The following is a 27,074-nucleotide window of genomic DNA, read 5'->3' on the forward strand; positions in this document are numbered from 1 at the left end:
ATAAAGCTCCATCAAAACAGAACTAGTCAGTCCTACAGTGACTGACTACTCCACCTCACAAAGTTAACATCAATCTGTAAAGGATCCAAAAAAAGCACAAATACTCAAAAGAGCCAACATAAGAAGACTAAGCACAAAAACTCAAACTCACGAAAGCTGTACTGCCATGGACCATCATTGTGTAGGATTGCAGTACAGTGGGCATTGGGGTTTTGCTCCATTCCCTACTGTAGTGCATTTTTTTCTGATGGCCTATCCTGAAATACCTTATGTTACTACGTGACACACTCCTTTTGAACTGGCTTTTGTTTATAATCTTCAAAGACTGCTAGACATGAGAGAAAATTGGGAAAAATTCAAGGCCATCTCAGAATATGTATTACATCTGGGGTCTATATTATCTCATCAAATACTTAAAAAAATGAATGATGAATAATCAACCCCATGTAAGCGAAAGCTTACAATCTCGAAAGCTCAGAATAGCAATGCTGTTCCAAAAAGAAAAAGAAAAAAAATTTGAAACAATACATAAAGTGGGGGCTGTACCCCCCACAACCTCCCTACTTAAATATACCAACTCCGAGATTGCACTACAGTGCCAAAAATGGCAAAGTAACGGAAGCGGCCAAGCGAATTCTTTCCCTGGGAAAGAATTTGCTTAAAAGCCGCTTCGCTATTTTGCCTTTTAGTTGTTTTAAGTTCGACCAAGATGCATTCAATAGAATGCATCTTCAGTCATCTAATAGGAACCCTTACATCTGTACAAATATATCAAAATTTACAGGATGTTCTCCAAAAGCTCTGTATAAGAAGAAAACAGAAACAAATATAGGAATGAAGGCTTGAGAGAGTCAATTTCAGATAGATGGCAAATCTGTTTTTTCCATTCATAAAGTCATAGCCTATATAAAACATGCTAGGGTCTTTATACAACAATACATAAATGAAGCTCAAGTGATTGTGGCTTGTGAAGTTAACATTTCATATAAGATTGTGATACAGTATCATGTTAGCATATTGAAATCATGATATCAGAATGAAGCTATGACTGTATCCAAACCAAACAGTACATTACTTCACTTTGCTGCAAGATCAGAAGTTACAATACCTTTCACTATAAAAGGTCAATTAACTACAGACAAGCAGTAACATGTAAAAGTAACGCGAGCCACCTACAACACTTTGTTCAATGATATCCCAGGGAGAACCCCAGTAGCACAGCATCACATGCAATTGAAGCATGAGGCATTGGCCTTAAAGGATTTTAGAAACTTTAAATGCAGTGTTGCATTCATTATTACATCAAAAAACCACTGAGCTTTCAAAATGTGATTTGTCCTCACCCATGATGGTAATGAGAAAAACAACAAATGTTTGCTAAGATTTCTGAAAATGAATTAAGGATCAACATTTGATGTGCAACAACACTTCACAGTAATTATATCTGGAGATATTACTACATGCACAGAATATTTTTGTCATGGATCCGGTGCCGTCAGATTCTACTGATGTGAGTCAGAAGAAAAGACCTCACTTATTACACCCTTGGGAACAATCTTGTTTATTGTACTGTATTTTGGATATCACAGTACAACATCCACCTTTCAATAACTGATTGATGACTTGTTATAGAAGCACCACACGTATACTTTGGATGCCTAAATGATACAGTCGTATTCAGAAAAATCTGGAAAGAACATTTATGACATATGAGCATTTTCACAACACTCATAATGACAAACTTTGTCTTGAATTTTGAGAAATGTAAGTTTGGGAATATGAAATTAACTCTTTTGGGTTCCTGTACAGGAAGTGACACACTAAAACCAAACAAGACTAACACTTATAAAATCTAGCAAATTACTATACCAGAAACAATTGGCTGCATCATAGCCCTAACAGCATTTTACGCTTACTATAAAAATGCATCCCTCAGATTGCTATCTTAAAGACATCTGTCTCCAAACCTATGTAGGAAAAGGAATGCCAGAATACTGAGTGGACACCCGACTGTCACAAGGCTCTCAAAAATAATAGAGCAGACTCTTAACCAGGCACTAAAACTGAAACTGATGGATTTCATTATATCTATGAATTTATAAACAACATAAGATTGGAGTATTTTCTTTTCCAGTATAAACGTTTGGAAGAGCATGCAGTGATTTTCGGTAACCACTTAGTCATGGTGTATTCAACAAAAGAAAAGGAATATTTAGCAGTCCATTGCATTGCAGTTACTTAATTAAAATACTGTTTATGTGGACAGATATTTTTATCTGAATTTACTATATTAACATACCATTTATACGGACAAATATTTTTCATGTGAGCTGATTATAATCTTTTACAGTGGATGCCTCAAATGAAGAGGTAAGGCAATACTGTCTTGGAATTATGCCAGCCTGGCAGTCTTGTCATACCAGTGAATGCATTCTAAAGTCCTACAACATAGTTGCTTAGTTCCTCAATCGACATATGTATTACAGGATCTTTAACAGATGTAATGTTACTTGAAGTAACATATTCTGGTGTATAATTTTGTTTTATTCTCTTTTTTAAGTAGGTCATATTAGTTGAGGTTACAATGGAATTTATGATTCTACTTTCTTTGACTGGGTTTGTTTATTAATGCTGGGAAATGAATAAAGTTTAGAAACTGATAGATAGAGTAATGTAAAATAGAAGCCATATGGCATAAAGATATAATACTTAGCAATAATATGACTAGGGACACCAACCTATGTCCCTATATTGTTGCTCATATTGTATAAGGTGAAATACATTTTATATCTATTTCTCATTCCAATATATTAGTTTACAGGTGTTGCAAAAATTGTTGATAATGCTCTTTAGAAATTCAATTAGTTTACTTATAGCTTTTAAAGTACCCAAAACCCTTAACACATACATACATACACACACAAACACACACACACACCCACACACACACACACACACACACACACACACACACACACACACACACACACACACACACACACACACACACACACACACACACACACACACACACACACACACACACTTACCTGAATCTGTAACCACAGCAGAACCTCAGAAGCACAAAATTCAAAACCTCCAGTATTCGAGGTTTTGAAATTCGCACTTCTGAGCTTTCGTTCTTTTCAGGATTCCACTTTATGAAGGTGCGGCTCATGCTATAGGACTGCAGGACTGCAGCCTCCCCAGCTGTGGAAATAAAAAAAAAAAAAAAAAAATAAAAAAATCATGGGTCCTGGAACTCTGAGCATCCATGATTGGTGTTCCCAGAACTCACAGGATTCCAGCCTGCTATGTCAGGAGTCCAGATAGGAGGAAAGGCATCTCTGTCCTGCAGATACCCAGAAGTCTATGCTGTGATGACCACATAGAACAGAAGACTTCCAGACTGCAGGCTGGAGCCTACTCTCGCAGGGAAACCTGTTTGTGTGTGTGTGTGTGTGTGTGTGTGTGTGTGTGTGTGTGTGTGTGTGTGTGTGTGTGTGTGTGTGTGTGTGTGCGTGTGTGCGTGTGCGTGTGTGCGTGTGTGTGCGTGTGTGTGCGTGTGTGCGTGTGTGTGTGTGTGTGTGTGTGTGTGTGTGTGTGTGTGTGTGTGTGTGTGTGTGTGTGTGTGTGTGCGTGTGTGTGTGTGTGTTTGTGCAATGCCCGGTTGCTATATACTGGTGGCTAGAGAAAACTCAGGATACATGGTGGTGAGTATAAAATACCTCAGGCTTGAACCCTGTAGCTTGGGTGCAGGTAACAAGAGCCTGAATTCCCTACCCACCACTATTTGTAAAATATTTGCAGATTTTTGCTTCATATTTGTTCTGTTCTGTGCCTCACAAAATCTGTAGTTTCTGTATTTTTGTTTTTTTGCACAGTTGATAGTGCAGTGGTGCAGTGGTAGCATTGTTGCCTAACAGCTACAGGTTCCCTTGTTTCATTTTTGGCTGGGGTGCCTTCTGTGTGGAGTCTGCATGTCCTCCTTGTGTTTGTGTGGGCTTCCTCTGGTGTCCTTCCATCTTACAAACACATGTGTCTGGAGTGTTTCTCTCTGGGCCTCTGCTGAAAATTGGCTTTTGTTACAAATCAGACTTTCCTGGTTAACAAATGTTAAATAAACAAAAATGACAGGCATTTGAATTTCAGACTTCATATTCTTTAGAAAGTACACGGTAACACAAAACCTTTTATTCTAGCAATTTTTTAAGTTTATAAGATGGATATTTAAAATGTGTCCCTATTTTTGGGACTTTATTCCCCCATTATTGGCTTCGTCCAGGTTTTTTGTGCTAAGGTTGAGAGCTATGGTGAGAACTGAATTCACTGAATATGTCTGGGGGCTGTATTCTCTCATTACTGGCTTTGTCCAGGTGCTTTTTGCTAAGAAGTTGAGAGCTATGGTGAGAACTGAATTCACTGAGTATGTTTGGGGGCTGCATTCCCCCATTATTAGCTATGTTCGGGTGTTTTGTGCTAAGAGATTGACAGCAACAGTGAGAACTGAATTCACTAAATGGTAGCCATTTAAGTTTCAGTCTTCCTCTCTTTCACAAAGCTGCTAATTTGGCATAGTGGCATGTTGTTCTGACTGTTTTGCACAGGGTCCTAGGTTCAAAACTTGGCAGTGAAGTGTATGGTGGTAATACAGCATTTTATTCTAGCAACTTTCCAACATATACAAGCAATGTTTAAAATGTGTCCCTGTTTTTTGGGCTTTTGTCCCCCCCCCAATAAAATTTTACTTTTTCCAGATTTCTTGTGCTGCAAAATTCAGAGATACAGCTGAGTGTCAAGTAGATTTTACAAGGAGATGAGAGCTGCCGAGGAACAGAAGTTTAGTGCTGCTTATGGTAAGTCTGCTTGCATTGTTAATAGCACAACCTGTAGTGTATTTGCTTTTGATGCAGAAAGCTGTGGGTTCTACTCCCACATTAAGGAGATGCATTGCTGATACTGTACTGTGTTGTAAAGGAGTGGATGCTGAGTCCTTTTTGGCAAAGATACCTAGTAACTATGATCTCCCCCATGTAGTGACTCTGGATGTGTCCAAGCAAGGCAAGGAGCAGTTATGCAGTGTATGTGTGCAGACTATTTCCCCATCCAAGGCAGACACAAGTATGACAGTGGCTTTTCATCTGTCCTTGATTTTGCAGAATGTTCTGGTTTTCTGTCATATTTTTATACTGTTGATTTATGCTTCTTATTATTCAGAAAATGCATGCTGTCACAGTGCTCTGTTGCTCTGTGTTTAAGTAGCAATGCTTTAATGACCATCAGGTAAGCTTGTCTGAGATTGTAAGATGCAAGTAACCTTTAATAAGCATACTGTTAAAGAATTACCAACACTGAAAGCCTTTTTGTTGTTGCCATGCAGAGAATACTTACATAACTAGATGACATATAAGCCTTAGGTACTGAAATGCATATGACAGTATTTGTAGTAAAGGACAAGATTGCAGTATTTTCAGAAGCCCATTACATTTGTTGGACATTTGCATTCATCTTTGCAGGCTTTACCCATAAACTAAACAGAATGCCAGTCTATCATGTGTGGTCCATAACCTGTGCAGTAATCCTTTAAGCAATGTATCTTGAGCTTGTTTCTTGCTTGCTGTTCATTTTTTACTTTGATCATGTTTTGCCCATGAAACAAGTAGACAGTTGTCAGGCAGCAGGTCTTTTTTGGATAAGAAACATTTTTACAAGTGGGGGTATCACAGAGATTGCTACTTTCAGCATGTTACTTGGTACTTTTATAAAGCTGAATATAAATTATAATTAGAACTGCAGTGCAAGGAGAAGTGGTTTGAGTTGAGCACTGCTTGTTTTTTATACTTCATTTTGACTGGCATTCCAGTAATGTATTTAAAAAGTAATTTATTTTTTCATGCCTCACAACCTTTTTGTTTCCATCTAGATATTAAGTAAGCTGTCATGTAGCCAATACATTGAAATATTTTTTTCTTCTACACTTCATTTTGTCTTGATTGGACTCTCGTAATGATGGTTTGACACCCAGGGCATCGTATTTAATTAAAGTTCCAATTGTTGTGGTTTTGAGCATAGCTCCACCGCCTTTCTAGTAGGCCACACCCTGTCCCATTGGTCCCACCCATTCAGCTGTCTCCTGCAGCCCCCCTTTAATTTAAAGTCACCAACTGCCACTGACTTTATGGGCTCCAAATACTGAATTTCGACATTTCAGTATTTCGAGCTTCTAAAGTTAATCCATATATATATATATATATATATATATATATATCTACACAACACACACACACACACACACACACACACACACACACACACACACACACACACAACAAATGAACTCCAACTATGCACTTTAAACTAAAACAATGACCACATTTAGTCCTAGATCAAATGAGTCTTTAAAAATAATATGGTAATCTGAATTTAAATTGTTGGTGATTGGCGGATTTTCAATAATCTAATCCTAATAATTCATTTAAAAGGTTATGCTTGTATGGTTCACATACAGTTGTTTGATTTTGCACTAAAAAATTATTCGGAATGCAGGAGTTTATTTGTGGTGTATTTGACTCATCTATGCACCCTTATATCTCTTTGCACCTATGCACTGTCTGTGATTGCTCCTTATATAGATAAATTTAGATATTGATGTAGATTGATATAGATATAGCTATAGCTATAGATATAGATTATTTTTAAAGAAGTTAATTTAACCTCTACTGATAGTGACTGGAAGTTTATTCCACCATACTACATACTAGGTGGTAGGTTGACTCAGTGATGAAGCTATCTCCTTCACAGCTCCAGGGTGTAGGTTTCAGCAAGGAGTGGACATATTATCCCCTCTGTATAATTTCTCTTTGGGTACTCTGGATTCCTTTAACTTCACAGAAAAACATGCTGGTTGTGGAAGCATGCTAAACTGTCCATATTTACTGGAGTTATCCTTTCCATCGTGGCCTGGGTCATGGCTAAAAAGGATCTGAGTGCTAGTTTACTTACCCAGTTAATAAATTTCGAAAATCAAATAAATAAAATATATCGGTTATGTATGTTATCTGTTTTAAATAGTGACATCCCTGATCTACTGATAGCTCCCTCAGCTATATGTTCCAGACATAGAATTTCAAAGAGAACTGGATCAGGTATGTCCTGTGCTGTGTAATAGCCTTATTTTTATTGATAACATGTTACATTCAAAGTTTATTTCTGTTAAGTTTTATGATGTAATTAAAGAATGCTTTATTATGTATTCCTTTTAGCCTTTGAGACAAAGCTAAGTCCATAGCTAGATCTGGAAGTTATGATAAGAAGTCTGGTACTTTGTGTGTGTGTGTGTGTGTAAGTGTGTGTGTGTGTGTGTGTGTGTGTGTGTGTGTGTGTGTGTGCGTGCGCACGCGTGTGTGTCTCCCACTGGAAATCTTGAGTTTGTTTTCTAAATTTAGTTAATGGGGAGGATATCAACTAAGCAAATTGCTATATTTTCTTATATGCATTTATTTAATGCATTTGATTACCATGAAAGTCTGACTGAGCAATAAAACCCCTTTCAGAGAAGGCCCAGAGAGAAAAACTCCAAATTACATAAATATATACAGTACACATAAGATATATACGCATACCTCTCAACTGTACAGATTTTCGCAGAATGTCCAGATTTTTGCCTCATATTTTTGATCCATTGTTTCATTAAATTGTGGTTTTCTGGCTCATTAGTGGCAACTTATTAAAGATGGAAGTTAGAAAATAATTACAGACATTCGAGTTTCAGACTTCATACACTTTAGAAAATTCATGCTAATGCAAAACCTGTTATTCTATCAACTTTCTAAGTTTGTAAGAGCAGTATTTAAAAAGTCTGTATTTTGGGGGGTTGTCCCACTTTTATTTATGGCTTTGTCCAGATTTCTTGTTCTAAGAGGTTGGGAGGTATGATACAGTGTACAGAAATAGCAATCATCTCTGCTAAGACAAAGGTGTAAAATAAAATCCACATTAATATACTATGCACATGATTGCTTTCACATTGCAATCTGCAGTATGTAGTTTCATTCTCATCACATTATACCACTAACAGTGTTGGATATGTCTGTGCAAACTTCACATGGATGCAAGAAAGGAGAACAGTATAATCACACAATCCACATACATGATTGTGTTTATGTTTTAATGTACAGAATTACTTCTCATTAAGACAATTAACAGCAGTGGATATCTGTTTGCAGACATCACTTTTAGATTCATAAAATTACCTGTAAAGAATATTCTGTAATAGTGTAGTAAGTGAAGTTGATAATTGTAATAGGATGCTTGTGCCAGCAAGAATTAGTTTACATTTTGTTGAGAGGGAAGGAGTGCACAACAGATTTTGGTCCACTGGGAAAAAGTAGGAGAATGTATGGGAGATGTTACCTGTAGTAATGAGGTGTAAGATGGGTTCAGCCTGTGGTAATGTTATTCTTCTATTTAGATTACAATACCTGAAGACAGGTGAATAAGTAGTAGGAAAATCCTATGAAAAAGCAAGCAGTTTATTGCATCATTTACAAATCGTATAGCAAGATGTTGGTATTTTGAAATTTTAACATGACGATGTGTGGTATTCCATACTACTCTGTTCTTTATTTGTAACTTGCTTGAATGCTGAATGATGATTAGAAAGGAAGAAAATACAAACTAAATAAATTGTGAGGCAAAGTAAATCCTCTCCATTGGGTACTATTACTTTTGAGTTGCCTGTAGTTTTACTAACTCAGAAAAGGAAAGTTATGTTCAACCTGTCATACCATATAAAGAGCTCATCCCTTCCCCTGGTGGTCAGTCACAAGTGTGTACCATAGCAAGAAGCTGTAAGAGATGATTAACTCTTCTTGTAAAATAGAGATGTCCACATTAAATGCTGTTCACCATACAAATGTAGCCATAGTTTTTTAGGTACTGCAGGCTTCGGTAATGATGCAATAGGTACTGCAAGCCTATTTGCCAGAATTTGGTTTGCTCCATGCATAGCAGCTGTTTCTCAAGTAGACAAGTGTGCAACATCTAGTGTAAAACTCAATAACTTTATGGGTGCATGGTACTCCATTTCTGCTTGTCTCAACAAGTATATCTGGGATTCCTGTTCAGTGGCTTATTCTAGGCCACAGTCTGCCATCATACAGACTGTAACATCAAAGGCTTATGGTTAAGGTTCCAGTGCCAAATGGTAGCTTTAGGATACATCTGTGCTCATGCAAGTATATAACCAGTTGTCTAGCATCTGTAATGCCTGCTATTCAGTTAGCTTTGCACAGTATGCATGTATTTTAACAGCCACACCTCTTTTTATACTTACAAGTAGGTTCACATCTCACATGACCCTTGTAGCTGACACAAGTCTGGAACATGTAGAGAGACAGATAGGGGTACCTTTACACAGCCGTGTGAAGGTATAGAAATGTCATTTCTATAGCAGGAAGACACATCTCTTAGTGATAATGTAGAGTAGGTGGGACAGAAGGTTTATAAAAGTACACCTGATACCACAGGGAATTGCTGACAATGATACTCAGAGTATCCCTGTTCTACAAGATTTACACATATGGTCTGTCATGGACATAAAGAATCACTGAGTTCTGCCTAACAGTGTCATAGCATGAGCATAGTGTTATAGCCCATTGTGGTGTGAAACACAAAGTGACAAACATTATCCACATTGCCCTTTTTGGTGCTGGAGCAAATAGCCATTACTGTGGGCTACTGAGTAGAAATAAACAGGAATATGGATACAGCCAGACAGCAGGTAGTGTCACAAACCATGGTCCAGAAATCTACTGCACCAAAACTGGTAAAACAGAGACAGACACTTTGGTGTAAAACAGCAACAAATTCCACTGCCTGGGTATATGAGCTGACTCATTACTGTTTTTGCAGAGTCATGTGGTAGCAGAAACCTGTTTTACACCACCTGTGCCATACACTGCTACCTAATTACAACAGGCCATTACACTGCACCATCTTGCACCACTGTCACCTTGTAACAGTCCTGGTTCTCTAGAGCAGAGCTGTCAGGCTTCAGTATAATGCAAGAGATCAAATATGATGCAGTGCTCTGGAGATGAGGCAAACTGTGCATGACCACCAGGCCTCCCCAGGACTGCACAGGGAATGCCCTTCTACAACACACACTGGCCGAAGAGAAACATACATATGATGTGCATGAAGTACAACACCTGGTAAAAGGTTTTATTCTAAATCTTTTTTCAGATACATCACAATTGCGTGACTAGACACATACAATAATGAAATTGTCATTTACCATGTAACAAATTCATAATATGTAATCCTTACACGTCCGGTTTGCATCAATAAAATAACAACAGTTGCAACAGAATGTAATATTGTACTTGGTCAGTGTCATCTGTGAGGTCACTGTGAGTTTAGACAGGCAGCTGTGACAACATTGTGTGCAGTGATCCATGTTCAGTGTGCAGCCAGCTGCCTGGGTACATTCTACCCATGCCAGATGTGCAGGTTTGCAAAACAAGCCATTACACAACTGTCATCTAAGACATGGACAGGTTATTGCCCATATATGGTCACATGCTTGTGCCACCACAACAGATGTGCATTGCCATTGCAGTCACATATATAACCAGCCATGATGTGTGCCTGTACCCAGATTGCATTACTAGATTTTCACTATGTATATTTTCATACATGAACACAAACTATATATTGTGCAACATTCTGCATTCTCTAAGAATTTCTTTATTTGAAATGTTGACATGTTGCATTGATATTCTGAGATACTGATTTTTTTTTTATTTTTACCTTTGATGGGCATGCCTTTGTTGAAGGTTGAGCATCGAGCTGGCACCTCGGCGTTTCATAAAAATCTACTGCCAATCATTAGCGGACTGGAGTTCCGCTGTGGTGACCCCTTACCGGGAAAAGCCGAAAGACAGACACATATCTGCTTGTTTGAAGTTCTGTTTTGCAAAGTACTTCATGATAAATCACTGCAATAAAATTTGGGTTAATATGAATATGTGTTTTATTATACTTTATTTATTGCCATTATTTTAATGTTAATATTATTTGTATTTACATTTGTATTTGTATTTACATCAAATAATGAAACTGCCATCAGGAATTGTAAATGCCACACTTAAAAAACAAAATGATAAACAGAGTTAAGCAGTTCCATCACTCAGAGCAACAGATGAAGAAATCACAGAGGATATTTTTAAATAATTATAACACCTGACATAAAAGATAAAAAGAACTAATTAAAATAGAACTTTGTCAGTTGTTGAAGCACTTTCTCAAGGCGTGCTAATGCTGTGAAGTAAATTCACTGACAGCTACCTTCATCACCAGTGGAGTGAGTGACAGTGGGGGGATGATATAAACAAATATGGAAGTGTAGGGGCTATCCCTCCACATAAAATAGTTTGAGGTTGAATGAAAGTGCCTTTCACCAATTAACGTTTGCAGTGTTGGCAATCGAGGTTTCCTTCTGCAGATCCATGTGACTGCATCACAGAACTACCATCACATTCCCTTAATTGGCATACATTGTTAAAGGCATTTAATAACACCGCAAGCAAACAATAATTAGTACCTTCAATTTCTAAGACTGATGACTCTTTTAAAATTCATGTGTTCATTCATGCCTAGTGTGGACAGTATAGTTCTCCATCTGCACTCCTTATATGTGTGGAATGTTTAATCCCTTCCTAATATCAGGCTCATCATAACTAAACATGAAAAAGAAAATGTTTAAACTTCATATCCAATCCCCACTTATCCTTCATCTTCTTATATGAAAAAAGTAACTTTAGCGTGACAGGATGGTGTTGTCACATATGATTAGCAAAAAAGTTGAGAAAAATATTTAATCAGGCAATAAACTATATACATATGTAATTCTTCGTTCGGCTTTTCCTGGTTAGGGGTCACCACAGCGGATCACCTGTCCGCTCATGATTGGCAGTGGAGTGTTGAGTTGCCAGCCCAGTGTCCAACCTTCCACAGAAGGCACACACACTCACACCTAGGGCCAATTTAGAGTTTCCAATCCACCTACAGCATGTCTTTGGGATGTGGGAGGAAACTGGAGCACCCAGAGGAAACCCACACAGCCACAGGGAGGACATGCAGACTCTGCACAGAAGGCACCCTAGCTGAGGATTGAACCGGAGAACCACTTACTGTTAGGTGACAACGCTAACTGCTGCACCACCGCGGCCGCCCTTTATATACATATGTACTGCTTGCCAGTAAAACACAACCAATATGATGACATTGTAGGTGTACTTGGTATGTAATTATTTATATAGAGAATAAAATTAGGCTGGATTATAACAAGTATCCCAACAGTGTATTGATTGTAAGTAAATGATGGAGGGGGAGAGGTGATAGGGATGTGGAGTGTAGAGAAAAAATACGGTTTTATTCCTTAATAATTGGACATTGGTAGTTGTCAGTGGGTGTTATCTCAGTATATTATCCATTAACGAGTTCTAAAATTCAGCAAAAGGTTTATTTCGTTTTTGGGTATGCATTAAAACTCTATGTGCTGTTATGTATCTAATACCTATTTGTCTGAATTCATTCCAAGACATCTGAGTTCTATCTTTCCAGTTCACTGTAATATAATACTTTATAAGTGTGAATATTGTAATTAATATTCTTTCTTGTTTCTTTAGCTTCACAGGGGGAACGTAATAGGGCAAATTTCCAGGACAATGTAGATTTCTCATATCCCATTTTGCTTAATCTGACTTTGAGTGAACACCATAATTTGTATGAGCATTTGCAGCTACAGAATATATGAAGTAGGTCAGCATTCTGGCTATCACAATGTGGAAATAAGGGGGATGAAGTAGGTTTAAATTTGTTTATTTGTGTCAGAGTAAGGTATGCATTATTTAGTATTGTGAATTGAGTGTAGCTCAGTTTTCTGAAGGGAATATATTTAATTGTCATTTGAATAGACTGAGTCATTTGGTCATTAGAAATTAGTGGATCTATGCCACGTCAGTATTTTGAGGAAAGTATCTCTTCTTGGTACCTTATTGACATTATTAGTTTGTACAAGCAGGATATCATTTTCTTTCTCAGTGTTAAAGCACTTTCTCAAGGGACCAGAGTGTTTTGACTAAACTTACGTCTCTCTGTGTGATAGTAGGATTATTTAGTATACTGCCACACATATCTCTGATTTGTCTTAGCATAATTAGATATTATTTAGGTAAGTTCAAAGTTGTTCTCAGCTCTGTGAGGGATTGATTCCTATATGAATAAAGGTCTAACACCGTCAGCTCCCTTAGCAAGCGATATGGTTTCAAGTTTAACATTTTATCATTAATCTTAAGATTCGGATTCATATGCAGAGGTTGCATTATAAGAAAGACATTATATAAATTCAATGAGTTGATAAGTTTTTGCAGTGCCTTTATTTTGTCTCCAATTGTTTTATGTAACTTCATATTCTTCAAACTATTTTTGTCCAAGAAAGGGAGAGCCTGGGGATTTATGTTTAATGATTTAACATAGTTATAGTACAGGGTTATCCAAGTTGGAGACCATATTTTTTTTGCTTGGATTATATTCAGATATTGCCAGTACCCTGTTGACTCTTTATTATGTCATAGTATAGTTTAAAGTCTGTGAGAGCTAAGTCTCCTTTTTCTTTAGGAAGAATCAGTTTCTTATATGCAACTCTGACTGATTCAGGATACCATACAAACCTGGAGAGAGAGGAGTGTAGTTTATGGAAGTAGTTAGCTTGTATTGGTATGTCAGTAGCATTGAATAGGTACAACATTTTGGGTAGAATGTTAATTTTGATAATGGCAACCCTGGCTAGTACAAATAAATTAAGTTTTTCCCATCTATGACGGTCCTGTTGTATTGCTGACCATAGGTTTGTTACATTGCTTTGGTACACCAATGATGGGTCTTGATGACAAATAATTCCTAGGTGTTTCATAGTGTGCTTAAATTTAATTTCCATAGGAAGTGGGTATATTGTTGATTTTATAATTAGAGGATTTTGAGTAGTCGCTTATAGAGGTTAAGATTTTCTCTATATCAGAGCTCGGTATTGTAAAATATAGGTTCAGGTCATTTGTGAAGGCTGTAAAAGGAGTCATTGTATTATATAAATTTGTATTTGGTGATAGATTTTTTTGTGTAATAAGTAGAAATAATGGTTCTATATACAAACTGAAGAGCTATGGTGATAGGGGGCATCCTTGTCTAGTTCCATTTTTAATATCTATTCTAGAACAGAACCTTTTATTAATCTGTAGTATAGTATGTGCTTTGGAGTATAATACTTTAATAAATGTTATAAATTCTGGGGGAATGTTGAAATATGGTAGTATTGAAAATAAGAATTTTTGATTGATTCTGTCAAAAGCTTTAGATGCGTCTATTACCACAACAAAGAGCGGGGAGTTTTTTCTGACTAGACAAGGTAATCACAGCATCCAGTGTTATGGTGTTGTCATAGGTTTGTCTTTGTTGAATAAAACCAGACTGATATGGTGAAATGATGCTAGTTATCACTGTTTTTAATCTGTTGACTAAGATGGAGGCAAATATCTTTATGTCCACATTGATTAGAGACATGGGTCTGTAGTTTCCCTGGTTTTTAGGTTCAGCTTTGTCTTTAAGAACAAATATTGTTTTTGATGTATTTAGATGCTGATCAGTAATATTATTAAATATAAGGTAGTTATAAAGATTTAGCAATATTTTAGGAGCTGTTAGAATAAAAGTTTTATAAAATTCCGCTGTGAATCCATCTGGTCCTAGGGATTTATTTGACTTAAGATTTTTAATGGTTGTAATTACTTCTTGTAATGTGATGGGAGATGTGAGGTGTTCTCTCTGATCTTGTGAGAGTGTTGGAAAGTTTAGTTGTTTCAAGAATATTTCCATTTTCTGATTTGTTATAGTGTTGGATTGTTCTGTGTATGCGTGAGAGCACAATTCCTCAAATAGTTTGACCTTGTCCTGGTTGGAGCTGTACTTTTTATCTTTGTATACAAGTTTTGGAATAATTAGTAGAGGTTTTTTTTTTATTTATTAGGTTTGGCTAGGAATTTGGATGGCATTTGTGCCCATTCAGCATAACTATTCCTTTTTTTTAAGTTTTCTACCTCCCCCTTTCCTCTGCATTTATATGATAAAAGGGGGCTGGTAGTCTTTCTTGGCCTCTCTACAACTGTGGATTCGGCTTTGCTGTGCAGATGACAGCACCTCGCCTCAGGCACACTTAGGTATATTTATTTCTGCCTTTCTTGTGACAGTCAGCACTACAACAATGTGCTATTTACTAACATGAAACCACTGCTTCTCTTTAAGGATGGTTGTCCTCATAACATGGCTCCACTAATTTACTATGTACTTCTTTTCTCTGACTACCAACACTGTTTAAGCCGTAATTCATACCTAAACAGCTATAGGCCATGACATGTTATGGGACACTTAATACATAGAACAGCATTGCTGTCAAGTGCTAGTCTAGGAATCCCAGCCTATGTTTCAGTAAAGTTCATGGGAAAAGGGTAGTCTATAGTCTATGACTTCTCCAAGGAAATGCAGCACTTACAGAGAAAACTAATACTGATAAAGCACTTAGAACTGGTAGTAAATACAAAATAATTGCACAAACTATTCTGTTTAAACCTGGTCATTGTAACAGACTCCTCCATGGTTCTATCAAATAAAATCATTCTCTAGAACATATACATATAGAAAGTAAATGTGAAAAGAATCTTTTTTCAGGGAGAGTAGGTTTTCACCATTCCAGTTTTGTTATATTCCAAGACCCTGTTAAAATGTTTTGCTGTAAATTCATGTATCCTTTCTTTCCCAGATATAGTGTGACCTCAGAATTAGTATATTTAGCTTACAGTGATTGTCGAGCACTGCTCATCCCCGTCAGAAGTGCAGTGGAGAGCAGTATCTCTGTGAAAACACTTATACTGTATAATTGTTTACATAGTGCATTTTTGATATATTTTTAACTTCAGTTGTAAGTATTCGGCATAAGAAATGTGTGTAACTAATATTCAATTAATGCTCATGTAGCCATATATATATATCTCTCTCGCGCATACGTGTGTGTGTGTGTGTGTGTGTGTGTGTGTGTGTGTGTGTGTGCGTGCTGGTGTCTACATAAGTGAATTTTAGTCTGGGAAAAGTACTACCTAAAGTTCAATGCAGGTGTTTTATTTTTATGTAATTTCATGCTTTTATACTCTTAAGTCAGATACTCTAGCTTGTTTTTATGAGTTCTTTTTTCTACACACATTTAGTTCTTGAACTAGGCTGTTATATTGGTAAAGTCTTGCCCCAGGATTTAATAAAAATCTGTGTAGGCACTTGTAGAGCCTACAAGGAATACATCTATGTAGATGACCACAGTTCCCCCTTGGCAGCGTGCCATGCATATTAATGATGACATGCTGCTGAGGGAGGGCATAGGAACAGGGATACTGAATCCCTGTAGTAGAAGTGTAGAGGCTACCCATGGTTGTGGATGCTTCATCAGATGTTATGTACAGGTGAGGCTCCCTGTAATTCTTCCCACTACTGTTGAAATGCTGTGAATTGTTTAAAATGTGTAATATTTTATTTTTATAAATTTATTTTTTCCTATCTGTATGTTTGCATGGCGTGGTGCGGAGTGCAGCAATCCCAAGCTATGTACATATTTAGACAGCTGACACCTGCGACACATCTAAAAATAGAAACCAAATGTAATTAATTATCATAATTGCATATTTTTTAATATTGCCGTTACCATGACATGAGGTGGAGTGCCACAGAGCTGAGCAGTGCTTATGCATACATAGATGACAGCTGACAGGCATCTAAAAATAGAAACCGGATGTAATTAATTATTTATTTCTGGTTCTGTTTAAGCATGTTTGCGCAGCACGGCATGGTGCTCAGCAATGTTAACAGGTAGCCCAGTAGTATATGGGAAGGTGTGCAAGTTTTCATAATATCCAAGTAGCTAAATTTGTAGAGTTACAGCCTAATGCTTAGTAGGTCCTGAGTTCAAGTCCTTCATAATCATAAGATGTCTGTAATTTAATTTAGTATATATATATATATATATATATATATATATATATATATTTACTTTTAAAAACAAATTTGTGAAATATGACACTGCTGCACTGTGCTGAGCACTACTTAAACCTGTTAACAGCTACTACTGTTTGTGTGGAGCTAAGCTTCACTAAAACCTCAGTTCTGTGAGTTTTTGTGCTGCTTAGCTCTGCTTAGATGGTTTGCATGCTACGTGATGCGGCACTTTTTTGAATGCTGCTCAGTGATGTGTAAAGGTGGAAAAACAGCCTATATTTGGTGCAATAGGCAGGGATTATGCACCATTCTTTGGAGTCTGCATATCTGCTGATATGCCAGGCATTGTTGGAGAGGATGTGTGCTTTCGGGCACAGAGATGGGGTGTGCAGGAGTCCATGGTCTTTGTTGGGCACCTGGTAATGAATTATGAACCCAGGCTTATGCAGGGAGGTTTCCAGGGCTTGGAACGTAAGGTGGAGGCCTGGGACTGGTAGGCCAGGGAACTTACCAGTGCTACTGGTATCCACCACACTGGTGAGCAGTGTCATCACCACTATGATGACCTGAAGAGGAGAAAGAGGGGAACTTTGGACACCTGGGCTCAACAAGCAAGAGTTGGGCATGCCCTACAAATATGTAAGTATGTTTTCCACTGTTTTATCAAAATGCAAGCCTAATGGTTATTGTGTTTGCCTTACAAACACAAGGTGCAGGGTTTGACTCTCACAAGGGATAGCTGGCTAGGATTAAAATGGCTCACAAGGGCAATTAGCCTAGTACTAACCTATGAACCTATGAACCTATGTCTGCATAACTGGTATACATAATAGTGTGCTTCTCTCCCAACAGCTGCAGCTGATAAGACTTGCAATGTTAAGCCCCATGCTGGACTCCTCACCAGGTTGTGCCATGAGTGTGTTAAGCACATATTTAATATGCTAACTGTAGTGCAATAAGCAAGAAAGAGTAAAGCATTTACTGCAATAAAGTATACACAATAAAAACTGTAGTGCAATAAATGGGCAAGTAGAATTGTAGTGCAATAAATGGGCAGTTAGGGCTGTGGTGCAATAAATGAACAATAACAACTGTATTACAATAAAAAATAAACAACACCAATAACAGTAAGCAAAATGGTGTACAGCAGGATTCTGTTGTCATAACCAGCAAGATTGTGTTGTTATAACAATTGCAGTACTGCTGTATGCATTGCTTGTCTATGGTAAGGTTCCTCCAGTCAAGTGTAACAGTCACGTTTGCTGCAGAATGCAAAACTAATGTCCTGCAAACTGAATTGCCAACTCATAGTATGGTCCAAGGCTGTCTCCAGGCCAATATCAGTCACATAATGCTCTCTATTCCTCCTACTCCAGGTAATAAAGATATATGGGTGGGGTAGCTCACTATATGGGCCGATATCATGTGTAGACTTCGCAGACATTTATCAGCAATACCAATAGTGTTAAGCAGCATTGGTGATTCCTAAAGAAATCTGGCTTAATATATGCAATACAGCTGTATTCCATGCACGTGTGTTCTACTGTCATTGCAGTCAAGTATAACACTATAATAGTTCTAGAATGCAAAACGAATGTCCTGTAACAAGTATTGCTCATCTCATATTATGGTCTAAGGCCGTCTCTAGACCAATATCAGTCACATAATGCTCTTATTTTCTCCCACTCTAAAAAAAAAAAAACAAAAAAACCCCAAAAAAAACAAAAAAGAGAGAGAATGGCGGGACACTGCTGTAATTCCTTCTTCTTTATTAAAACACACAAACTTTCAATAGTAAGCGCTTTCGGGTTAGCAACCCTTCATCAGACAAATAAAATCACATAACACATCATTTTTAAACCCACATCCAACCAATCAGCTGTCAATAAATAACCCACCTTTTTTGTAAGGCTGGTTTTAAAGGTACCATCTCATTTAGTCCAGGGCTCCTATGAGCCATTAATTCTATAATCCATCTTGATTCCAAGGATTCTGTGAGGAGCTTTAGATCTCCACCTCTATTGCTCAGTCTCACATTGGCCACAGCTTTAAAAAGAAAAGTGTGTGTAGGATTTAACTCAATATGCCTATATAAAGCATTATGTACGTCCTTGTTCCTAATGGATGACAGATGCTGTAAAATCCTAACCTTAAGCATGTTGTTGGTCCTCCCCACATAGAACCCTAAACATTGTGAGCATTCAGCCAGATATACCAAATTTGCTGTTCTACATGTGGCCCTAGCCTTGAAGTTAAAAATCTGACCATTAGTAGGGTGTGTAAAAGTAGTGATCTTGTTGATATGGGGACACGCTTTGCAGGTTCCACAAGGAACGCTACCTATTGTTGTTTTAAATGGTCTCAACCTATTAGGACATTTTTCACCACAAAGCAAATCCTTCAGATTTTTATTACGCCTATACCCAATGTTTGGTCTTATTCCTACCAGAACCCTTAACCTATCATCACTCAAAAGAATGTTCCAGTTTTTGTTGACTATATTTCTAATATCCCCTATGTTGCTACTATAGGTAAAATACATCATGGGTTTTTCTGATCTGATCAGGGAAGTCGAGGGCACATTCCCTTCCTTGTGTGGCTTGGGTGAAGACGAAGCCAAAGTAGCTCGGGTTAGGAAGCTACTGTCCTTAGTATTAGAAAACAATGTGTTTATTGGAGCTCAACAGGTATACAGGCAAGCACAGGGGGTTGCCATGGGCACCCCCTGTGCTAATACTTATGCTAATCTGGTCCTTTCATTTTGGGAAAGGGAGACGATTTTTGATAATCAGGAATGGATGCAGTACATCGGAGCATATACCCGGTTTGTGGATGATGTGTTTATTTTTTGGCGAGGTAGCTCCTCAATGTTAAAGAGATTTGTGGAGTATTTACACTCCACCACCTCCTTTTTCAGATTTACCCTTAACTATTCTGAAACACAGATAGATTTTCTAGATGTCCGGATTACATGCACTAATGAAGGCTTTTCTTCTAGTTTATATAAGAAGGAATGCTGGAAGAACCATATGTTGTGCTATGATAGTATGCATCCTCGCTCCATGTTCCCCAATATCATCCAAGGTCAGATAAGCAGGACATCCAGGATATGCCTGGAGGATGCTCAGTTTGACAAGGAGGTGGAGGGTTTGAAGCGTAATTTTCATGAAAGGGGTTACAATGAACGGTTGGTAGAACAGATAGCAGATGATAATTACCTGAAAAGGGCCAACAGATTTAAACCATGGCTGAAATGTGTGGGAGAGGAAGGGAATGTGCCCTCGACTTCCCTGATCAGATCAGAAAAACCCATGATGTATTTTACCTATAGTAGCAACATAGGGGATATTAGAAATATAGTCAACAAAAACTGGAACATTCTTTCGAGTGATGGTAGGTTAAGGGATCTGGTAGGAATAAGACCAAACATTGGGTATAGGCATAATAAAAATCTGAAGGATTTGCTTTGTGATGAAAAATGTCCTAATAGGTTGAGACCATTTAAAACAACAATAGGTAGCGTTCCTTGTGGAACCTGCAAAGCGTGTCCCCATATCAACAAGATCACTACTTTTACACACCCTAATAATGGTCAGATTTTTAACTTCAAGGCTAGGGCCACATGTAGAACAGCAAATTTGGTATATCTGGCTGAATGCTCACAATGTTTAGGGTTCTATGTGGGGAAGACCAACAACATGCTTAAGGTTAGGATTTTACAGCATCTGTCATCCATTAGGAACAAGGACGTACATAATGCTTTATATAGGCATATTGAGTTAAACCCCACACACACTTTTCTTTTTAAAGCTGTGGCCAATGTGAGACTGAGCAATAGAGGTGGAGATCTAAAGCTCCTCACAGAATCCTTGGAATCAAGATGGATTATAGAATTAATGGCTCATAGGATCCCTGGACTAAATGAGATGGTACCTTTAAAACCAGCCTTACAAAAAAGGCGGGTTATTTATTGACAGCTGATTGGTTGGATGTGGGTTTAAAAATGTTGTGTTATGTAATTTTATTTGTCTGATGAAGGGTTGCTAACCCAAAAGCGCTTACTATTGAAAGTTTGTGTGTTTTAATAAAGAAGAAGAAGGAATTACAGCAGTGTCCCGCCATTCTCTCTCTTTTTTGGTTATTGTCTTCGTGTCTGGTGGGACTTTGTCATAAGCACGAAACAATTTTTTGGTTTCTCCCACTCTAGGAACAAAAGGTACATGGTTGCGGTAGCCCATGCTATGAGCAGATATTGTGTTTAGATGTCACAGACACTTATCAGCAATACCAATAAAGTGTTAAGCAGCATTGTTGATTCCTAATAAATCTGTCTAAATATTTCAGGTACAGCTGTATTCCTTGCATGTCTGTACTAAGTTGCTGCAGTCAATTGTTACATTTTTTGCAGATGTACCCTGTGGTCACAGCTATTGGGTTCTATTCCCATGCCTCCTAATTAAGGCATGACAGCTGTCTATTTTATTTTCTGTACACAAGCATGCCTTTCAAGTATCATGATTTCTCGTAAGTTAATTAAAACTGCTTAATCCATCTGTCACAGGATTACCACAAAAATGATTACCTGGAATGCAATGTATTACCACATCTACTTACAGAACACCTTGGTAGTTATATAAGTCCACATTATGTGAAACTGTTCTGTGTAGCTGTGTCCCTGCATTTGTTATTGCTTGGTCCATACTGACCCATGCTAACAGCTTGAGAGGTATGTACGTGCTACAACAGCTATAGGAGAATTATAGTCACTGTACTCAAAACTGACACTACATACCTGTAGAGTATTTATTATCAGTGTTTTCAAGGATATAGTCTGCATTGTCAGTAATGGAATGTTTCTCTCTCTCTCCCCACCCTGTATTTTCACTTGTTTATCATTGTAATTTATTATTATGATTTAATATTAACATATTTTGTTTAATTACATTTTGGTAAAATGTAATTTATTATTGTTATGTTTTATTATGACTCAATATTAACATATTTTGTTAAACTAACTGTTTTGTTGGCCTTATGGTTTAATTCTTACTGGCATGCTGTTAACATACTGACTGTTATGTTACTTAATGTTGTGTTACACATAATATACATTAATATGAATTTGGATTAATAAATATGATGTTCCATTCTGTGAATACTAATAATGGTTTGGTTATTACTAACCTTAACTTATTGCTATACCTCGTTTACTACATTAAGGTAGGCCGGTTCTGGCTGATCCACCTACCTTGCCTCCTCTGACTATGGCACTGGGCCACAGCATGTTTGGGACCCAGACCGATAGTGCATCCTCTACTGCCCATGCATTACCTGTGGCATCAGGTAGTACCACCCCTCGGGACAGGACAAGCTCTCCTCTGGGAGTGGTGGCAGAGGGGGAGTTGTCACCTGGGCTGAGCTACCAGTTTTGGTCTGCAGGGTAGTCTACCATGGTTTTGACCACTGCCTGTGCCAGATCGAAGACATGCTGATCAACCTGTTGGGGCAGCCTTACCCCGCTGCCCAGCCTCCTCCACTGCCACCCATGGGGCAGTGACAGGGCAGTGCTGACAGCCCATGGATGGTGACGTGAGTCATGCTGCTGCCTTGTGGAAGCACATGGGACTTAGATTCCACAACACTCTCCCTATCCAAGGTGTCCACCCCATGTGTCACATACCACCCCTGTCAGCTGTGTTGTCTGTCTTGTCTGACTGCAAATGCATCCTCACCTACCCCAACTTACCTACCCACATGTACTTATGTCTCTTCTCCAACATTCCACTCTCACCTTAAAAAAAGGGCACCTGCCCCAAAAAATATCATCCCATACATAGCTCTCCGTTTTGCACACATGTCCCCTGGACACAACTATTTGGTCCAATTGACTTGACAATGCAGTTATGTTGTCCTCACCCCTCTCTCTGGGGGTGAGAGTTCAAAGTCATGTACAAATTCTGTCAAAGTGCACAGTTGTTGCTGTAAAAGAAATCAGTAGCTATGGTTCTTTCCCGCACTCTTCCTGCACATCCCTACCTGCCTTTCACTATGTTTGACCACCTGCTTGCACTCCATTTCACCACTTACCTATCTCCCATTTTTCTTTTTTTTTATATTTTTTAGCACGACACTGCTCAATGTGCTGCATCATGCACCTTCGCTAAGCTCAGCTAAAAAGAGCTATAGTGACTATATGTGTTTTTAAAATTATAATACACATTAACAAAATAAACACCTGTCCCATATTTTTAAGCCAAGACCATTGCACTTGCAGACCACTGCATTAATCTGCCACACCACACAACTCTTAATTAAAACAGGTGGTTTATACAAAACATAGTAATTGCCAGCTACAGCCATTAAGTGTGTTTCAGTGGAGCTGTGTGCTGCGCTGCACAAATTTGATTAAAATGTAATGGAAAAAATGGGAATGTACCTTAGAGTCTGGTGCAATAGTACACCATTAGAAATCCAAAGACATAATAATGGATGTAAGTGAGGCCTGTGATACAAGGTAAATGTGCCCTTTTATAAGCAACATGTAGAAAGACACCTGCCAATGCATTAAAGACAAAATACATGTTCAGCTGGGGCCCTGGTGCAGACATACAGCCATATAAAACCATGCGCATCCTGATGGATGTACAAAATGTTTGTCACAGCCTGCATGTGTAAACATATATCTTGCAAATGCACTTGCTGTAGCATTGACTCAGTAGCTCAGTCTGTTAAATGCCTTATAAGTAGTACAATTTGCCACACACAGTCCTGGGTTCAAATCCAGTGGTGTGTAGCAGTGGGATTATACTATTGTAAAGCCAGCAAATAATGACTGAGTCATGCACTCTTTATCCACACAATGCATTTAAAATGAAATGTCTGCATTGCAGTGATGGAAGTCACAGGCTTGCAGATAGAAACACACTTCACATATCCCTGTATCAAAAGTATAAGTGCATAATGTGTCACATCATGCATTAATATGCATTCACAGAGGAATTCAACTCAGGTACTGAAAATGAGGGCAACTAATATCAGAGTGCACCACACAGTCCTTTCAAACTCACAGTGCCAATTAGCACAGCTGCACACCTAACATACACATTTGAAGTATCTGCTTGAAACAAAGACTGCCCTCATACATGTTCCAAATTACTACCAGACTGTAACACGTCACCCAAATTGTGGACATATTGTTATATTTACCCCCCCCCCCCCCGCCCATGTTGCTCAAGGACACAACAAACATGTGGACTAGTACTCTGTTAGTGATATTGTTGCCTAACATACTTACCTTAAACACGTGCCTTAACTGGACTAGAAATGGTAGACTCACTCTAGCACTGCCTCTACAACAAGGCTAACACAGCTCTCACAGTTACTCCTACAGCTTGTTGCCCTCCAAAGTGTTTACACTCTCTGCCTCTGCCTATTACCTGCAACAGTAGCTGCAGCCTGTAGTGCACCCATCTCTAAGTAAAAGTTGCTGCTACAGACCTACCCTCTGCAATGAAGTAGTCTCCTCACCCCAGTAATGTCCAGCACAACATATCAGAAAGGGGTCCTAATCTACATGAAGGCCTTATATAGTGTACTGTGTTTGATAGTGAAAAGTAACTGTGTTGGCTGCAATTAGCATTTCAGAACCACAGATAGGTTAAGAGACAATCACCTGTTGATGAGAAACATGTTAAAAAGGCAAACAGCTGGCTATGGGGAACCATTCTGTATGAGACCTTCCTCACACAGAACATGCATATGCAAAGTATGAACTATCAGCACATATCAGCAAAGGAGTACTGCACTCCATCAGGTATGAAACCATCTTGTTTACATCAGAATACAGATGTCTGATTGTACTTACAGGGAATGTGGATTTCATCATTAAGCCTTTCCTAGAACTGTGATAATGACATGTCAATGATCTCCAGATTTGTTACACATATAGAGGATGTGCAAGACATCAAAGGTGGAATATATATTATCAATGTAACACACTGGACTTTTGAAACTCTCCCTTTGCAGTGGTGGTAACAGCACACTGCTACTTGTTTGGCACAGTTGTCTTAAGATAGTATCAGGGGTTGCCCCTTGGGGACACACTACAATAGACTCCAGTGTCAGTTGCATGAACATGCAGCAGTATCTGTCATGGTACACATGGGAATACTTGACTGTTGCTAGTGTCCTAGTTTTATTCACATGCTTAGTATGTTTGCACACTGTGGAATATGACATGTGTCATCAAGCAGTGGATATTGCCAGCCATTCTGTCCTTACTGTATCTCTGTATAGTGTTCTTCCATGTATGTGATCTTGCTTGGCATGTGTTCCCATGTTGTTGTCTTTCAGGGAACATGTATGCAAGATGCAGTGCAGCATTCATGGATGCATAGAATTAGTTAATACTGGAAGGGCTCCATCAACACCATGAACTTCTACTGTCCAGGGGGAGGAACAACAGGGAACAGTGGGAGGCATTGTGGGCTGATCTTGTCCATGATGTCAATGCCACTGGTCATCAGAGCAGGACATGTGAGCAGGTTCAACACCGCTCAATGGACATGATTAATGTCTCATGCAGAAGAGCAGCAGATATAGCCAGGGATTGTGGTGCCACCAGTGTAGAGCCTGCAGTGGAGCAACCTCTCTCAACCACTGAGGAATTTCTGGAAATCTAGGCACACATGACCTCTCCCAGGCTGCTATCACACCCTAAATTGTGGATGTTGGTGCCACAGTGTCCACAGCAAAGGAGTGTGCAGGAAAGCTTAGTCTGATCAGTATTGCAATACTGTAGCATTCAGTGTGTCAGGGCGTACATAGTCTTACATGGGTGTCAGGTCTGTCTGCTTTTGGGAGAGAGAAGGGTTTCACTGCAGTTTGATTGTCATGCTCAGATTTTGACCACTATAACAATTAACACAGTAACTACTGTAAATGTGAGATATACGGACATATTACTTTGTGGTGGTGGAACATGCAGTGGTACTGACATTACATCTCCCTCAACTTTTCACAGGTCTATCAGGTGTTGGCCAAGCCTGTGGCCCTGATCCTGATAAACATGACACTGTTTTGTTATAGATGTAGGTTTATAGCAGTGCAATCCCTAGACTGTCATCCCTGGCCTGCTGCCAGCATTGTTGTACTGTCAGCATGATTGCCAACTGCACACATATTTTCTGACTGTACACATGTTAGACTCATACCTATACCTTGTAGGTGTGACCACACTGATAGATGTGATGGTATTGTCAGGACACTACAGAATGTTATATGTGTCAACTGTGCAGAGTCTATACAATTGTTAACAGTGTACCTCACTGTTGCTGATGAGATTGCAGTGTAATGAGATGTTATTTTCAAGTAACTACAGCTGTTAGTGGGAAGAGTACTGTCCTCATGTCCTACTATATGAGGTTGGGTTTTCAACAGGTCTTTCATAGTGACAACAGTGTATAGAGCCTTACATATATCATAACATAGTACTGCAGAGCATAATAGTGCAGGTATTAATGTACTGCTTATTCCTTTCTTATCACAGGTGACTGGGGGGAGGGGGGTTGGTCTCTGTCCCCAATACAACCTGATGTCAGTGTCTCCTCAGACTCTCATGATGATGATGACGATGATGGTGGCCACAGTGTGCCACAAGTGGGTGCTTCAGGGGCAGAATCTGTCCCAGAGGTTGACATCCCTCTTCTGCCCTCATTGTCACTGCATGCAGTCAGTATCCCCCTCGCAGGTCTATTTCATAAAACTGAAATTTCATAATGTTGAATTTCATAACACTGAGACCATAACATTGAAAATTCAAAACACTGAAAACCCAAAACATTGAAAACTCAGAACATTGAAAGTGTGCTTCATAACATTGCACAAGTAAACAAGATCCCCTGCACCTACAACAGCACCTAACTAACACACTTTCTACTACATTTCTGCAGGGGGGCAAGCCCACCCTGCATCTCCCCCATAAA

The sequence above is a fragment of the Protopterus annectens genome, chromosome 1.part2 (genome assembly GCF_019279795.1).
Source record: "Protopterus annectens isolate FY-2018-M chromosome 1.part2, PAN1.0, whole genome shotgun sequence".
NCBI classification, from domain to species: Eukaryota; Metazoa; Chordata; order Ceratodontiformes; family Protopteridae; genus Protopterus; species Protopterus annectens.